Source organism: Alligator sinensis, unplaced genomic scaffold (genome assembly GCF_000455745.1).
Source record: "Alligator sinensis unplaced genomic scaffold, ASM45574v1 scaffold368_1, whole genome shotgun sequence".
Lineage (NCBI taxonomy): Eukaryota > Metazoa > Chordata > Crocodylia > Alligatoridae > Alligator > Alligator sinensis.
The window spans coordinates 627,872-647,050 of NW_005842025.1; the positions used below are offsets into that span (position 1 = coordinate 627,872).

Genomic DNA, 19,179 nt, shown 5'->3' on the forward strand with positions numbered 1-19,179 from the left:
GTCCTGTGTTCGGTGTCCTGCTGTTTTCTGCTTCCTGCCCTCTTTGCCACTGTGCTGCCTGCTCCCTCCCAAATCTGCTGTGCGCCACATGGAAGCTGCCTTTGCCACTTGTGGCACTCTTGCTGCAGGTTGGCTGCTCCTGTCGTACACAAATCCTTCATTACCTGCAGTAGAATCACCCCAAAATCACACTGATGCTGTTGAGATCAGAATCTGTCCTTGTGTGCTGTTCTGTAAAAGGGTAGTTGAATAACAGGTGAAAAGTTTGTACTTTGATGAAAGAGAGTTTTGTCCTTGCTAGAGATCCATTTAAATTAATGCAGATGCACAGAGAATGAATTTGGCCCCAGCTGGCAGCAGCCTGTCCTTAATCGTAGTAAGTAGCCCCAGCACAAGAAAGCAGTCTGCTCAGGAAATCTGTTATCTGAACAGTTCCTCAGCATGAAGGTCTTTACCCTCCCGGTCCCTCTGAGCAATGGAAACATCATTCCCAATGTCAGTTGAAGGAATCCAGACAGAGAGGGCACCTATACATGCACCAGACATCTGCTTCAAAGTATGCACACATTGGAGCAGACTCAATTAATCAAGCTTTAGTTCAAGTTAAATGAGCTTTTGTTCAAGTGTCCCTGCTACCGTTTTGAAGCATGGGATGCTGAATACACGTGACACTGTGGGTGCTTTAATTAGAGTGGCTCTCAGAACCACTGTAATTAAAGTACCCGCCTCTCCACCACAGAGCATGTGTATAGTCTCCCAGAGAGATTAAAGTCTGGACCCAGTGAAGGACGTGGGTGCCTAAAGCAAGAGATTTACAAGGAACTGAGGCATCTAAGTTCAAAATTGAAATCCAGGAAGTACTGCTCATCTGCCACTATATCTAGAAGTGTGTGAGCTAACTAGGCATCTCCCTTTCTGACTGTACAGCTCTTGGGTGCTAGAGTTCTGCTTCTACACATGCCCAGCATTACCCCAGTGTAAGCAGTTCTATATCCCCAACCTAGTCTCAGTCAGGAGCCAGGATGTGATCTGCCACAGCCCCTGAGAATGCATACCAAGAGTATTGGGCTCCTTATAGAATACACTTCTGGAGGATTTTTTAAGATGGCTGCACTACCCACTTTCTAAAATTAAGGCCTAATGGTTAGAGCACTTGCCTAGGAAGTAGTAGTGCCCCATTAAACCTCGTCAATACAAGGGAGTTCAAACTCGCAGCTCTTATCTCACAGGAGACTGTCCAAAACCAGTAGGCTGTGAGCTAAGCTGGTTGGAGGTAGTGAGAAGTCAAGTTTTCAACTTCCTCAGGCTGAGAGAGGTCTTGAACCTAGGTCTCTTGTTGTGCTGGATTAGCACTCTGTCTTGTAAGATATTATATAAATAGTGGGTGTTGACACCATGATGACAGTAGAAATGGTGTAAAAGAAGCATGAGCTCTTACTCAATTCTTTGGAAGAATGAATATAGGCAAGTTAGAAGCCAAAGTTCTAGCCCCAGCTGTCTTACCCATGTAGCATAGGAAGTCTGTTGCAAAGAAAAGGACTAAACTTACATTTCTGTAACCTTGACTTCAAGACCCATCTTTTTGCTATGGTAGTAGCTGGATTAGACCATCTGCTGGCTTTCTGTGTCTGCCATCCTGCAGGGGCTGAATAGATCCTGCATGTTTGGTGTCAGTTTAGTCACCACAGGGTTTGTACTTACCTGAGGCTGAGAGTCTGTTAAAATCTTTTCTGAGCATCAGCGTGGACCACTGAGCTCCAAAGCAATTTCTCCATCAGGAGTTTGACAGCTCCTCCTCTGCACTGCATCTCCAGCAGACTTTCCCCCAGTTGGTTCCTAAATGGAAGATGCAACTTTTGCATTTTATCAGTGAATATCTGAAGTGAAACTACTGTATAAACCAGGGCTGTCCAACTGGCAGGCTACATGTAGACCCCTCCCCCCGCCAAAGGGTTAATATGTGGCCTGAGTGTTCCCAGCATGGCTGCCATTGCCATCCATCCCTCTTCTGCTGTTGCTCCTGCTGTGGCAACTGTGTTCAATGGGCTCCCCTGCCCTCCTCCAACTTCTACTTCCTGCCTCTGCTCCTAGGGGTGGGGTGGTGCAGCAGGAGGGGGCTGGGCTGCTCACACTGTCTTGAGAAAGCCAAGCCACTCAAATGCAGGTGGGCATCTGGCTGGGAAGGTGGGAGGTGCCTACTTCACCTTACACCTGCTGTACAGCCTTGCTCCAGCCCAGCATGGCTGAAACACTGAGATCAGTAGCATGACTAAGGGGGAATGAGTGTGGCACCAGCCCTGGGCACCAACTTAGGGAGGGCACAAGAATAGCATCTGCCACTGCTGCCAGCCTGGCCCTGCCTGTGGTGGCCTGGCTGCGGCCACTGCTGCATGTGATGCTGCCACCAGGACACAACGTTCCTGAGCTACACTTATGACTGAGGTATTGCTACTTCTAAATTGGCTTCTATTATGGCATGGTTGCTTTGATCTGGGACAGACTGAACTTTCAGAGCATGCGGAATAGGAATAACCATAGAAATTCTGTTTTGGTCTGAGCCTATCTCAGCAGTTAGTTACCTGAAAACCTGTAACATTTAAGCTGTCTCTATTATACGCTCAAGGATGGATCCAGCAAGTTCTCAGTGAGTTCTTCAGAGTAAAAGGCAGCTCTTCTTATTTTCCAGCAAATGCTGTGGCAAGTACTAAGTTGATTTCCCTCCCATAAGTGTTGCCACAAAGTATTACAAACCACAAAATAATCTTAGTAGATGAAGAACAAATTAAACAGCTTGCCATGAAAGTCTATTGAGATAAAATTTTGCTATTTTAATGGTAAAAAATGGTGAGGAAAATGAGATCAAAGGGGAAGGGGAGAAAAGCAGTATATTTAACCAGTAACACAGTCCTCCAGGAAGGACAACTCTTCCTTTACACCCACATGATCTATAAGATACCACCTCTAGTTTCCATAATATGTAATGTGTACACCAAATAAGCAGACTAGGTGAGGCAGCTTAGGGGAGGATAAAGCATCCTGAGTGTCCAGGTGAAATAGTTTCCTTAGTTGGCATGGAGGAGGTTTCACACACTAACCATTGTGACTGCCCACTTTTGAGTTCTGAATTGACTCAGCCAATGGGACAGGTGCAGTGGTGTAACAATAGTGAGGAATTGCATTTCTATCTTCTACCTGTCTTCTGAAACATTATCCCAGGGATGCTAAATGGCTGCAATGTGAAGAGATTCACACCCAGGTGCTATCTGGGAAAGGTATTCATCAAGTAGTAATATCTGTGTATATTTCTAAAGTTCTTATGAATATTCAGTAAGTCATCTGAGCTTTCTAAATGCTGGTTCTTTTGCATATAGAGGACACCTCAGGCTGTGGGGTTATTTTTGATCTAGGCCTTTTAGAACAGCTTTTGACCATCTGTCTGTCAGCTATTCCCAGTGGAACTAAGTTCTCTTCATCACTGATCTTTTTTCTCTCCCATCTATTCCCCACCCACTGCTATGTAGAGGTTTCTTTATCATTTCTTCTCTTTAGTCACCTGTCTGTGCAAGCTTTTCCCAGAGCCATTGTGAAGCAAAAACCTCTTCAGAATTGCTTCTGTCCAGCATCCCAATTAGCTGTTCTCAGCCACTCTGCAAAGTGAGGTCTCTTCAGAGCTGCTCCTGACTACAGCTGTTCAAATCAGGCCATTTTGACTAGGCAAGGAGGTGGGAGTGGGGAGTGGAGTAGGGGGAAGAGAGAGATGTGTGTGCAAAATATGGAAAATGTCATTCTTTCTAAATCCTCTGCAAATATTTTTCTCTTAAAAATGTAAAATGTAAACCAAAACCATTTTTATTATTATTTTTAAAAAATCCTTGTTTTGGTTAAATAAATATTTGTTTTCTTTGGTGAAAAATAAAATAAAATTCTGATGCAAATTAAAATTTTCTGTGAATACCAGTACAGTATATGATTTTGCTTTGGAAGCTATATTGTGAAGAATATTTATACTATGGAAAAAGACATTGGTGGAACACCTTTCAAGAAGCATTACCTTGACCATGTGGCCATGTAGCCCATCATAGTTTCTGTCCTACTGACCTTCTGGTATTGTAATTGTCAGATTTAACTGGCTTGACTCTGAGGAGGTGTCTTATTTTTGTGTCAGCTCTTACGGTTCAGAGAGTTGCTTTTGCATGAGCACTTGATTTTACGCAGATTGTTAGGTTGTTTGGGACAGGCACTGTCTTCTCCTGTATTTGTTGGGCATCCAGCACAATGGGCCTTACATCCAAAACTGGGGCTTCTACATGGCTGCACAATGCAAATAAGTAGCCATGAGAAAAAGGAATGAGTGGGACTCTTGCCCCACTCTCCCACCTCACTTGACCTCAGAGGTATGTGAGCCTGAGAAATATCTTGTATGTGAAACAGAATATTTCAAATTCAAAATAATTGTAATGAGAGAGGGGGTTGAGACCAAATGAAACTCATTGGCTTCAGGGCAAATTTGACCCTTACTAAAGATAGGTGATTTGCCCTAAATCCTGTAGGGTGCTAAACACCCTTGATTCCCATAGACCGAAGTGCAAGTTGAGGGAACTCAACATAATGCAGGAGAACCTTGGCACAGGAATGGACCCAGAGATTTGAGGTACTTTCAGAGGTTCTTTCAGGAAGCAGCTTTGTACATTTATAAGTTGGGGTCCTCCACTTGGTTTCATTTAATACGATTTATATAAAACACGTTTTAGTATCAGATATGCATTATTCTCCTTAACATATACCAGCCCAGGCATAAAATCCATTGATGTTACAGTGGTTGAACCCGCCCCCAAAGATATTTTACTCTTCCCATCAAAGGAAGTTACTGGCTCCAAGAAAGTAAATGAGTGGGAATTTACAAGGCGTTAAAGGCAAATTCACATTCAAAATAAATCTGGTGTCTGCCATTCAAGTTTTGGTGAGGGTGAGGGCTGATTCCTGTTTTACATAAACAATTTGCCAATCCTTTCATTCTATATTTCTAGCGACTCCAGTTGCAATTGTTAACTACAGCACTGTAGTTTGCACAGGCACATTTGTCTGCTTTTTAGAGGCCTGATTAGACTCACAGGGAGGTCTGTGTTCTGGATGAGCTGTGTTCTAGCTCTCCACTGGGTCTTCTTCCTGATGGGCCTGCAATTGATTTGGAATTCCCTAAAGTACCTTCTGACCCCTTAGGCCGGGTAAGTGGTGCAGGGCCAGTCTGCAGGCTGGATCCCATGTGGTAAGTTCATGGGTTATATCTGGTGTGCTGGATCTGGTAGCATGCATGGGCCTAGCATGGGCCCGGGGCAAATCAACTCGTGCAGGGACCCATACCACAGCCAACCCCAAGGAGGATGCAGGGCCCAGGGCAAATCAGCTCGTGCAGGGACCTGCCCCTGCCCCGATCCCGGGGTGGAAGGGGGTCCCCGCATGAGCTGATATGCCCCAGGCCCCATACCAGAGCCCACCTGAGGACTCCAATCTGCCTGTGGGATGACAGAAAGCTGGTGCTGCCGGCTGGGGGCAGTGGGAGCACTGATCTTCCCAGTGCTGGGTGCAGGCTGCACCCAGTGCCATCCCAGGCTGCAGGAGGAGCCTCCTATGCTCTGGCAGGCCGATCGGGGGCCCCCACATCCCCGGGAAGGCTGTGGGGTTCTGCCGACTCCTCCCAGGGTCCCCGATCTGCCTGCTGGATCGCAGGAGGCTGTTGCTGGTGCTGAGGCTGGTGCTGCCAACTGAGGCCAGCAGCAGCACCAATCTTCCCAGTGCTGGGTGCAGGCTAGGCGCCCGTCCCAGCTGCCAGCAGCAGCCTCCTGTCATCCAGCAGGCACACTGGGGGCCCACACTACTGGGACGAATCCCGCACAGCTCCACAGCCCTCCCCGGGGGTGTGGGCGGGCCCCCACTTTGCCTGCCAGATGACAGGAGGCAGCTGCTGCCGGCTGAGACCAGCACTAAAGTTAAGTAAGCCTGGCTTCAAAACTTGAAACATTTCAAAACTTTCAAGACATTTCAAGTGCCCTTGTTTCATTTCAAAGCTGTTTTGAAGGCTTTTGTTTCATTTCGATTTCACTGTTTTGAGCTTGAAATGCATCGAAACAACTTCAAAACGAAATACCGGGTGAAATTTCGCACAGCCCAAGTAGGCATGATAGAGCAGAAAATCTCCGTTGCATATGCCAAAGTAATGCCTGGAGACAACTGCCTGCTTTCACCTCCTCAATCCAAGGGCATATGCAGCAGTTAAATAAAGGTGGGATTGGGTTTCTTAGGAGCACAAACATTCATGCCCCTCCCTGAATGAAGCAGTTTGCCTCTGTAACCTGTTTACTCTCACTACTGGAGGATTTATGCTTTATTTAAGTCCAGCAAAAGGAGGTTCAGCTCCAAAACACATTTCAGGCTTTTATGTCTCAGTACAGTGCTTTATGGGAGTTCCTTTCCTAGGAGTGTGGCTAATGTTCCAGTAATAGAAAGTATCATTAGGGGTGTGTTTCAATGGGACTAGAAAGGAGGACTTATTTCCTTAGCCCCAGGTTCAAAGCATGCAGGTTAGATTTTTAATGACAGTTTGATTTGAGGGGAGATTGTGATGAAGATTTTTATACAGAACACATCTTTTGGCTGGGTAATAGGATACTGCCTGGACATACACTGTCAGAAATACCTCTCTCATTGTTGCTTGCTCTTTTCTGCTCCCTTGGGGAGCAGAGCTGACATGTGGGAAGATTAATATTTTAGATACCTCATGCATTATTTTCCTCTCCTTCTATGCACCCCTAGCTCGCTCTCTCACTCTCTTTCTCTCTCTCTCTATAAATATATATATATTTCCTTTGTCTCCTTTTCTCCTTCCTTTTTCAAGCCTTCAGAAATCATAGAGATGGCAGTGGCCCAAGAATATAGCTAGCCAAATTAGATACATTAGATGTGAAGAAATAAAACCCACAGCATATTCCCACTCATCTTTACTGAAAGCTCTACTCTGCCTCTGCTAACCAAAGCTGCTTGAAAAAACAAAATATTTCCAATGAAAAATTTGAAATATTAAAAAGAAATCTTAATTATTGTGGTGGGAACTTTCCATTTACCTGTGAGAAGTTTTGAGCTTAATTTAATGGAAAATATTTCAGTGTTGACTTAAAACTTTGCAGGGTTTAAAAAAATTAAATTAATGTAACATTTTAAGTTGAAATGGAATACAAATCTACCTTTTAAATTAACTTTTTAACTTAAACTGCTTCATCTGGTTTTCTTTTAAACCTAGAACACAAAGCAAGACTTGAAGCTGAAACAAAATGAAAAATAATGTTGAATTTCAAAATACCAATTTCCAATGAAAACTTACATTTAAAAGATTAAGTGGTGAAGAATTTTAAAAAAATGGAATGGCCATTTCCTCACACTAAATGGATGTTTCCATTTCAGATGAAAAATCCATTTCAGCAAGAAATATTTTTTTCCGTTTGTAGAATGAGTTCAGAATGATTCTAGTGATAAAATTTCCCAGGCTATTTCATTACTTCAAGCTAGCCAGCTCAGTAGTAAAGCTACAGTAAAGGTGCATCAGCAAAGACTGCAGCAAGGACCTGGGGTCCTGGGTGGGATTGTACAGCCCTGCACTGAAACTCATGGTGCTTCACCTTCACTGCTATTGGTAGCCAAACCAGATAGAGCAAGGCAATCTTGGGTATGTCTGTAAGTGCTGCAGTCAAACTAGTCCCGGCAGGGTAGACATACTTGATTAGGTCTGATTCCCAAGTGACCAAACAGTCCCAGTTTTTCATTGGGTTCTCCTATGCCTGCATGTAGGACAACCAGAGATCTTGGAGTTCATTTATGACAGCCCAAGATCAAAACACAGGAAAGAATCCTGTTTCACTTTGTGCTCCTAAATGTTTCTAACCCAAACATGTATCTTCCATTTTTGTCATGTACACAGTTTGCAGTCCTCTTTCACGGACACTTAAGTGTCCACATGAGCACTCTGGGTGCACTCCGGCTGCACTCTGACCAGGATGGTATGTGGCTCTGTACATGCATACATGAGTGTACATCCTGAGACTGTAGCCAGTAGGGCTGTGTGAAATTTTGTTGGCTGTTTCATTTTGATGATGTTTCGGCTTGTTTCAAGCTCGAAACAGTGAAACTGGAACAAAACAAAAGGCTTTGAAACAGCCTCAAAACAAAATGATGGCAGTCATAGATTCATAGACACTAGGGCTGGAAGGGACCTCGGAAGATCATCGAGTCCTGGCCCCTGCCCTAGGGGCAGGAAGTCAGCAGGGATCATAGGATCCCAGAAAGATAAGCATCCAAATGTCTCTTGAAGGCGTTCAAAGTAGGTGCTTGAACCACCTCTGGCAGCAGTCTATTCCAAGCCTTGGGGGCTCGGACAGTAAAGAAGTTCTTCCTTATGTCCAGACTGAAAAGGTCAAGGAGGAGTTTGTGACTGTTCAACCTTGTCATCCCTTGGGGCGCTCTGGTGAACAAATGTTCCCCCAGATCCTGGTGAGCGCCCCTGATAAACTTTTAGGCGGCCACCAGATCACCCCTGAGCCTGCACTTTCCAGGCTAAAGAGTCCCATGGCTCTCAGCCTCTCATCATAAGGTCTGTTTTCCTGACCTCTGATCATGTGCATGGCTCTCCTCTGGACTCTCTCAAGCTTCTCCACATCCTTTTTGAATTGTGGAGCCCAAAACTGGATGCAGTACTCCAGCTGTTGCCTCACCAAGGCCTAGTATAACAGGAGAATGACATCCCGGGATTTGCTTGAGAAGCATCTATGGATGTAAGCCAGAATTTTGCTTGAATTTTTTGGTGTTAAACACCATCAGGTTCTCATCCGCCCATTTCCTGAGCCTGTCAAGGTCTGCCTGGATCACCCTTCTGTCCTCAGGTGTGGATGTTTTACCCCAGAGTTTGGTGTTGTCAGCGAACTTGGCCAGTCTGCTTCTAACATCAATGTCTACATCTTTAATGAAGATGTTAAATAGTATACGCCCTAGGACAGAGCCTTGAGGGACCCCACTGGTCACAGTGCACCATGACGATTGACTTCCATCAACCACCACCCTCTGGGTCCTACTGGGGAGCCAATTCCCCAGCCAGTGGATCACGGTACAGCTGAGGAGACTTTAAAAAGTCTGTGTGTTAGCCAGTTTTGTCAAGAGGTGATCATGGGACACCAGACTGAAGGCTTTTTTAAAGTCAAGATATATGACATCAATCTCTTCTCCCTTGTCCAGGTGATAGGTCACCTGGTCATAAAAGGAAATGAGATTGGTCAAGCAAGACCTACCCACAACAAACCTATGCTGGCTATCCCTCAGGATGTTGCTGTCAACCAGTCTGTTAAGCATGGCCTCCTTGATAATCTTTTGCAAGACCTTCCCCGGGATAGAGGTCAGGCTGATGGGCCTATAGTTTGCCAGATCCACTTTCCTCCCTTTCTTGAAGATAGGCACCACATTGGTCTTCTTCCAGTCTTCGGGCACTTCACCATAGCACCAGGAGTTCTTGAAGATCCGTGCCAGGAGCTGGGTTATGATGCTTACCAGCTCCTTGAGTACCCTCAGGTATAAACTGTCAGGGCCAGCTGACTTGAAGGTATCCAGTCTCTCAAGGTGTTCCTTCATGAGGTCTGCATTGATGGAGGGTAAGGAATCTCCCTCACCTGGGCCTCCTGTTCCTGCAGTGGGCAGTGGCATCCCATGGGACTGGTGAAAAACTGACTCATTTAGCTAACATTAGCTAAATGGGACAGATTTAACAGATTTAACCAGATTTCAACAGAATGTTGTCGAAAAACAGCATAAAAAGCAGCATTGTTTGAACTGAGCTGCTTTCTGCCTTGGGGTCAGTTACTGATCTGTGTCTTCCAGCAGCTCAGCAGTATCAGACAGCAAAGGCTATCATTTCCTACTTCCTAGCCTGTTCCTAGCAAGTGGGATCCATCAATACCTTTTGCTTTCTGTACGCTTTTATTTTATTATTGTATTCATTCATTGATTTCAATTTATTCCTCCCCCAAAATCCTCTCAGCAAAGGCTATCATTTCCTACTTCCTAGCCTGTTCCTAGCAAGTGGGATCCATCAATACCTTTTGCTTTCTGTACGCTTTTATTTTATTATTGTATTCATTCATTGATTTCAATTTATTCCTCCCCCAAAATCCTCTTTTTTGTTTTTGTTAGTCTATTTTGATTCTTTTCCCCCAGAAAAGAAATCTGTGCTTTTTCTCACAGTGTGCATTCCATTCACTGTGCAGGGAAGCACAGCATATATTGCATATTATAATATAGAATTTATTCAGGAACACATACTACATACATTTATATATGTTATTTATTAAATAAATACATAAATATATACATACATTACATAAATACTCATCCATACAATTATCTTATCTACATATATTACATAAATCAGATTACATTACAGAAGAACACACAGATTTTCCACCACACCAAGGCAAACACACTATGAAACACAAAATGAAGCATGTGGAAAGGCAGCTGGCAAGCCTTCAGGGAGGGGCAGAAGAGGGGATCAAGGGAGACCTGTAATTACTCCCCCCCACCACTCCCTGCCCCCAAACTGAGACTCAGCCTCTTTCCTACAACAAGCAGGCATGAGGCTTCCAGTTCTACAGGCAGCAGAGAGGGGAGCAGTGCCACTGCCTGTGCCTGGGTCTGCATCCCCTCCAAGAGCCGTAATCCCAACCACCACCATGACAACAAGCAGCAGCACCAGCATGACAGTCTCCTCCACCCCCATTTCCCATGCTAGGCCTTCCAATGCCAGAGGAAGAGCTGGAGCTGGATCTGGATCTAAGTGCCATAGCAAGGGAAATTCTGGGGAACGAGGGGGAATCATCTGAGTTTGTGCTCTACACCCCTCAAATTTCCCCTAGAGCCAGGTTTCCTTCCCCAGAAGGCACTTTGGAGGAGGTTGAGGTAGAGGTTGTGGAGGCAAGTGTCTCAGCTGAGTCCACTCCTCCTGTTGCTGTGCCTCTGCCAGCTGAGGAGGGGGGAAAGGCAGCATCCGCACATGCACCCGCAACCCAGAAGTGAGTGGGTAGTGTAGTCTGGGATCATTTTGAGCTGGCAGATGATCCCACATATGCTATCTGCCTGCACTGCCAAGCCAAAACCAGCTGGAGCAAGGGAGCATTACTCAGTCTGGTACCAGTGGGAGCATGCCCAAAAAGAAGTCCCCCTCTCAATCCAAAGGCCCTGTCCCCATGAAGCAGAGGCAGACCCTGGGACAGTGGGGGAAAGGCAGACAGAAAGGGGAGCATGTTGCAAAGGCGAGCAAGATCACCCAGAGCATTGGGGAGATGCTTGCTGTGGATGGGTAACCCTTCTCCTTAGTTAAGTGACCAGGGTTCGGGCGGCTCATGGTGCTCGTGGCCCCATCGTACCAAGTGCCTGCGTGCACCACCTTTAGCAGGACAGTAGTGCCCTCTCTGTATGAGGTGTGCAGGGAGTACTTGAGGGAGGCGCTGTGCAAGGCAGGTCTGCAGGTGGTCTTACACTTCACCTCAGACATCTGGAGCAGCCAGGGTGAAGATCATGCCTACCTCTCCCTCACAGGACACTGGTGCTGCCAGTCAGGCCATTGTTGGGCTCTCCTTCAAGCTGAGGTGATGGATTAGTCCCACACAGCAACTGAGATCATGGGGACCATGAAGCGTTTGGTGCAGGGGTGGCTTGTTAGGCAGGGGGAGCTCACCTGTGGGTGCATGGTCACCAGCAATGGGGCCAATATAGTCAAGGTGGTCCGGGATGCCAACTTGTTTGGCATCCGCTGTGTGGCACACAAATTGCACCTCATTGTCAGGGACACCTTGGAGGGGGATAGGGCTGCCGGTGCCAGTGCTGGTGCCGCTGCCAGTGACAGCACCACCAGCAAGCTCATTTTCAAATGCAGGAAGGTGGCAGGCTACTTCCACCAGATCATCAAGGGGGGCAAGATGCTGTGGGACAAACAGGTTGAGCTTAACATGCTGCAGCACAAAATCATGCAGGATGTGGAGACTTGGTAGAACCCCACATACCTGATGCTCGAGAGGCTGGTGGAGCAACAGAAGGCCATCCATAAGATGGCCTTCCTCAGGGAGATTGGGATCATCGGCCCACTTAACAGAGTTGAGTGGGACATCATCTCCCAGATCTTGGTGGTCCTCAAGCCCTTCCTTGAGGCCACCAAGAGCTTCAGCGCTGGTGATGCCTTCTTTAGCCAGGTGATTCCTGTAGTGAGGGAACTTCAGAACCAAATGGAGAAGTTCCAGGGGATCACTGTTCCTGGCTGAGGCAAGCCGCTGTCACCAGACATGCAGGCACTGGTGAGGTGGCTAAAGGAGGGCATCAGAAAACAGCTTGACGTCTTGTGGTCCAGTATGGTCCATGTACTGGCCACCATGTGTGACCTGAGGGTGAAGGGTAGCGTTAGCGTATGCAGAAGCAAAACCCTAGATCAGTGGACAGAGGTGCTGATGAAGAGTTGGGGAGGCAGAAGGGCGGAGGTGGGAAGACGTGGAGGAGAGGGATTCACTGTCCCATGCCAGCACACCATTTACCAGCCAGTCTCCTCCTCCACTACAGGCGCTGCCAATATGGGCCAAGGGCATGGCTTCCATGGTGGGTTCCTGAGGCACCAAACCCCACCATCAGGTAAGTAGCAGTCAGGCCTTGGTGGCTGCCTATCTCGCCAAGGACGTGTCGCCACTGCTATGCGAATCCTTGGCCTACTGGGCAAGCCACAGCCGGATATGGGTGGATCTGGCCACGGTTGCCTGGGGATACCTGTCCTGTCCACCGACCAGTGAGAGGGTGTCCAGCATTGCGGGTGATGTAGTGGCACCCCACTGCACCTCCTTGGATCCTGGTTTGGTGGAGCAGCTGGTGTTCCTTAAGGTGAACCTCCCGCTGCTGGGGTTCCCCAAGCTCCAGGTGCAGACAGAGTGAGCACCACCCTTCTCAGTCCATCCACAGTGAAAATGGAAATGGAGGCATCAAGGGGTGAGGGACATGCTGGGGTACGGGGGAAAGGGGGATGTAGTAGCGCAGGTAAAAGTGGAGAGGTACCTGGGGAGTCAGATGTCTGGCAAGTTGTCATGTGTCAGAATTCCAATGTCTATATTGAGTCCATGAGTTTCTGTACCTAGGAGGTTGATGAAGTGCAGTTCACAGGCTTGTCTGTGAAAAATGGTTTGTAAATTCCCTTTGGGGATCAGGCCTGAGAGACTGGAGACAGGTGGTAGTCTGTTCTTGTCTTTGATAGATTTTTGGTGCGCACTCATTCTGGTGTGCAGTTATTGCTTGGTGTCTCCTATATATTTTCCATCAGGGGACTTGGTGGAAACTCCTTCTTGTCATGGCATGGCCTGGATCCATTTGGTGTGTTTTGGGCTGTAGGAAGTTGGCTTCCGGTGATGAGATTAGTAAGGTTCAGTGCTTTTTTGAATTTACAAACCACTTTTTCACAGACGAGCTTATGAACTGCACTTCATCAACCTCCTAGGTACAGAAACTCATGGACTCAATATAGACATTGGAATACTGACACACTACAACCTGCCAGACATCTGACTCCCAAGGTACCTCTCCACTTTTACTTGTGTTGCTACAACCCTCTTACCCCTCCCCCCCTTACCCCAGCCTGTCCCTCACCCTCTGACACCTCCATTTCCATTTTCACTGACTGGCTTTTTTGCCTGCACTGCATGCCAACCTCTGGCTTCTTTAGTATTCCTTCCATCAAGGAACAGCATACACACCAGCAGCAGCTGCTTCCTCAGCCTGATTAAGGGTTTTTCAACCCAAAAGCTTGCTAAGATATATTTCTCCAACTATTGAGTTGGTCTACTAAAAGATACCAGATTGACCCAAAGACCCTTGTCTGCCAGTGCCACATCCTTAAACCAACATGGCTACAACCTGCACCCCTAGCACCTGTCCCAAGTCAGCTAACTGGAAGGACTCAGGGCCCTGGGCACATCTAAGCCCCAGGGCTGGGGCTGACAGGGAGAGTTCTCTGGCAGCTGCTGGAAAAGAAGCTCCTGCAGGCAAGGAAAGAAAGGCTCTGTGACAGTTTGGATGTCTGAGATGCTGCTAGTGCTACTGTGCTGCTTACTTACCTGTTGTTATTTAAAGTGCTGGACCAGGCTGAGGTTGTAAGGGAGAAGGAGACTTCATTGGGGCACACTACCATGTCGTGTAGAGGCCCCAGCGCCAGTGAGGGCGTGCCTTAATAGTCACATGTCACGAGTTTTGTTTGTCAGCAGCTTCAGGTACTGTTTCCCAGAAACCCCTGCACCTATCTCCTTGAAACCTGGGAGATTTTGTGGCCTCAGGACGGGGTACCCTGCCGGCTGTTTTCACTCCCCTGTGCCTTCACACTTGCAAGTGACCTTAGTTTTGCTTTCAGGACTTTGAGGTTCAGTTTCCTAGAAATCCCTGCACCTATCTCCTTGAAACTTGACAGGCTTTGTGGCCTCAGCAGGGGTTACCATCCCTGCTGCTTCCATTTGAATCAGGCAAGAAATGACAGTTATAGGCAGTTTCATGTTTCCCCATTATAGCCTATGGGTGAAACATCGAAACGTGTCGAAACAGCAAAACAGTTTTGATGAAACGAAACAGAACAGTGCTTCAAAATCAAACTAAATGTGAAAATGGAGCACTGTCCCTTTGAAACAGTGACACAGAATTCAAAACGAAATGGTACTCTTTCGCACAGCCCTAGTAGCCAGACAAAAACAGGAGCAACTCATTTGTGATTTTGCTTAATAGCCTAGTGGCTAGAAAACTCACCCAAGAAGTAAGAAACCTAGATTCTGGGCCCCCTCATCAGGGAAAGACCCATTGGGAGCAAGGGTCCAGGCAAGAACCCAGCATCTGCCAATTTCTATAGAAGAAGCCTCACTGAGACATACTCTCTGGCTTGCTCTCTTCTTTTTGGCTTCACATAACTCCTTCTCTTGGCTGTCCAGGAGACCAGATTACAAGGCCACAAAATAGAAGCCATAATACTTCTAAGAGGTCAGAGAGAGTTTCCTTTGGCTCAGGCTAATGGCTTGTGTATTTCAAAGAGAAGATCCCAGGTTGTCTTCCCTGTGCTGTCTAATGGGGGGATGAATTCTGTTGTACTTAGAAAGCAGGTTTGTAAACCTTGTGCCCCAAGAATTGACACAACATCCAGTTGATCAATAGCAGAAAGGCTTTAATAATGCTGCAAGCAAAGTTTTAAAATCAAATGATAGAAAAAGACTCCTTCCCAAAGTAAAATGAGCTATTCCATAATGTCCTAGTACATATTTAGCATCAATAATGTTCTCTCACCAATGCTGGTGAAGGAAGCTGGTCCAGTCTTGCAGCTTTCACCAAGCAGGATCTGTTGCTGGTTAAACTGAGTGCGATGTAGCAGTGATCTCTCTTGCCACTTTGGTGGCAAATCCTGTTAGTTCTTATACTGTTTAATTGTATAACTTCAAAGCATTTTTCCTTGATAGTTGGCCGATTGGAGTCCAAACAAACAGGGAGGAAGAGGTTTATCATTATATCATAACTGTTAATTGCCCGGCTCATGTTCTGGATTGTCTAGGTGCCAATACTTGTGCATTCCTGCATACCCTGCAGTTGTAGATCAGTTTACAGGTGAGGGGCCTGACCAGTCAGACAGGAGACTTAGAGGTATCACCAAATCTGTCTTGGGGTATTTGTATATCAATGGGGAATATTTGCAGTAGCTTGTATGGATGATGGTTTGTTTTTTAAACTCCAGACATACATTGAGTGGTTCAGACATTTTTAACAACCTATACATTAGGATGTTTGTTGGGAGAAGCGTTTGTTACATACAGAGCATCTTTTCTGTATCTTTTACAGGTTTCTCTTGAGATTCATATTTAACCCTTTGTTTTCTTTAGCTGCTAGGTCAGTTGAAATGCATATGTAGCTCCTTGCCTTTACTGGCTTCTGAGACACACACACATGTGATAAGCATGTCAGTTCTCTGCTGACCATTTTCTTAATTTGACATAATCTAGCACAGAGAATAAATCCAATTGGCGTTGCTTTATTTTGTCCCAGGTGCCACTTTGCATTTTTGTGCAAAATGCGCTATTATTTTAATTTGGTCATAAAGATTTTATGTGTAGGCCTGGCCAAGTGGTTGCTGTATTCACCATCAACAAATTCCTCATAGCACAAGACCATATTATACAAGAATAGCACTATAAAAAGTCCTAGTGGTAAACCATGGTGCTGATGTCAGATAGGATAAAACTTTAATAATAAATAATAACTTGGCCTCTGTGCCCCAGAAGTGCTGGTAGCTTAAATTAATAGACTAAAAACACTCATCAACTGGGAAGCCTAGGGGTGAGTGTAGGGTTGATGTTAATAAGAGGAGTGATACTCAAGGAGGGGGCAGTGAGATGGATTTCAGAGGAAGCAAGTGCCAGAGCATATATTCCCGCTCCTCTAGCCTTCCCTATGCTATCCCTATGCTGTCTTATATAGAGTCTACTGCTACAGGAGGTAGGTTGCAAACCTAGGTGCAACCCTTTCCCTGTAGCCATGGAAGAGGTGACAGTAGTATCTTCATGCTACAAATTGCTCTGAGTTTCTTTCATTTTCCACCCCAGCATGGACAACTCCAGCCTCCCCTCTCTTGCCTAGCTAATTAGACTGGCTGCAGATGAAACTGTGAGACAGTTAGGTGGGTAGGAAGCTGGCTGCGGGGTAGGACCCAAAGAGTTCTACTGAATGGATCTGTGTCGTCTTGGTGAGAAGTGGCCCGTGTTGTCCCTCAGGGGCCAGTGCTTGGTCCAGTACTTTTGAACATCTTCATCAGTGATTTGGATGTGGGGGTGAAGAGCTCACTGGCCAGGTTCACAGAGGACACCAAGTTATGGGAAAGCATGGTCACACTTGAAGATAGCCGGCAGATATAGGCAGACGCAGACAGGCTGGCAAGTTGGGTGGATCAGAACCAGATGAAGTGTAACATCGTGTGACAAAGCACCTTTGGTGCTTGTCACTTTAAGGGCTGGAGCAGGCAGCTGCCAGGTGCCTGATGAGGGCAGCCGTTTTCAAACATAGGCCAGAGAGGCAGCAGTCTGTGTTGGGCAGCCAAGAAGGCAACATCAGGCAGAACTGCTCCTGGAACACTCGGAGCTAAAAGGGAGGCTATGGGGGAGGAGGAGGCCTCAGTGGGCCTGGGTATGACCTAAAACTACACCTTGCTGGAGAAAGATGGCATGGGAGTCCCCAAGAAATGCCAGGTCAGTTGCCTCCCCAGTGAAAAGCGGGGAAGGGCACCTAAACCCTAGCCTCCACCATCTGGTGTGTTTTTAGTTAGAGCTTGGGGGCCAGGCACACCTAGGCAGGCACCTGAGCCTATGGGGGTGGTGGGGATTGAGGATCCCAGAGAGCCTTGGCCCCAGTGAGAGGGTGGTGTGGAGCCCTGGTGAGGGGGCTGTGTGGAGCCCCAGAGAGATAGGGGCGTAGAAGTGGTCCAGAGATGGACAGGGACAAAGTGAGCCTCAGTTTGGGAAATTGTCTGGCAGCCATTCAGATGAGGGTATGAGAGAGGCCCAAAAGGCTGTGCGCTTGCTGGCCAAAGAGTGATGGGAATTATTCCTGATGGCCCAAAAGGGTCACTCAGGGAGCAAGGGTGGGGTGTGTGTGGCCCAAGAGGGGCAGTACAAATGGGACCCTGGTGAGAGCAGGGGGAGTGAATGAGGCCCCTGTGAAAGGGGGCTGTCTGTATGTGGCCCATATGGAAGAGGCCTAACTATGGCTGAGTTTGGCCTAGACTTGATCTGGAGCCCTTGAGAACTTATGATGACATCTGCAAGGCATCGGCCATGGTGTAGGGGAGGTACAGAGCCATGGATAACACCCCCTGGCATCGGGGTAGTGTAAGGGCAGCCTCCCGCTTACTAAATAAGGTTAATATTCAAGTCGTGGCAGAAGAGTCAGGGCAGACTGCCCTAGGCAGGTGGGTGGGCCAACTTGCAATCTGGCCTTGAGTTTGCCTCCTGTCACACATCAAGAAATGTGAAGTGCTCCACCTGGGGACGAACAGTCCCCTACACACCTACAGGCTTGGCAACGCCAATCTGACCAGCACTACAAATGAAAGAGACCTGGGGGTAATAATAAACCACAGTATGAACATGAGCCAGTAGTGTGACACTGTAGCCAGCAGGGCAAATAATACTCTGGTGTGCATCAATCAATGTATCTCCAGCAAAACCAAGGAAGTGATTCTTTTGCTCTACTCAGCACTGGTGAGACCGCAGCTGGAGTACTGAATCCAGTTCTGGGCACAGCACTTCAACAAGGACGTGGAAAAGCTTGAGAGGGTCCAGAGAAGAGCCACCCATATGATCAGAGACTTACACGGCAAGCCGTACAAGGATAGGCTGAGGGACCTGGAACTCTTCAACCTAAAAAAGAGAAGACTAAGAGGGGACTTGGTAGTAACTTACTGCTACATCAGGTGCGTACATCAAGGACTCGGGAAACAACTGTTCACCAGGGCACCCTTGGGGAAAACCACAAGTAATGGTCACAAACTCCTAGAAGACCATTTCAGGCTCAACATTAGGAAAAACTAATTCATAGCTAGGGTGTCCAGACTGTGAACTAAGCTCCCTCCAGAGGTGGTGCAATCACCTACTCTGGAAATCTTCAAGAGGAGACTGGACGGTCACTTTGCTGGGGTCACCTGACCCCAGTTGTCTTTCCTGCTTGGTGCAGGGGGGCTGGACCCAATGATCTTCTGAGGTCCCTTCCAGCCTCACAATCTATGAATCTATGATAGTGGCACACTGAGATAGGGCCCTGTATTTAGTGGCTCTCTTCAAATTTCTGGTCACAGTGAAAGCAAAGCACTCAGTGCTAGAGTGGCTGGAGTGACAAGAAAGGGAAATTTTGTGCCCTTAGCTCACTCATCTTCTGCTGAGGCAGGCAGGATAGTATACATCCTGGAGATAGTCCCCTCTCGCGACTTATCTTGGGAACCACTCAAGCCTTTGGATGAGTTCTGAGACTTTTTCAGAAACATTGCTCAGGGCATCCTGCACCTATTCAAAGAACATAGGGCCATGAGTAGAACAGAAGAGGACAGCA

At 47.0% G+C, this 19,179-nt stretch overlaps 1 protein-coding gene across 1 annotated transcript in view; it reads left to right on the forward strand.

The window, feature by feature from the left end:
• NECAB3 (N-terminal EF-hand calcium binding protein 3) overlaps positions 1-19,179 on the forward strand; it is a 164,647-nt gene that overhangs the window by 52,461 nt on the left and 93,007 nt on the right. The gene's annotated exons all lie outside the window — the stretch shown is intronic.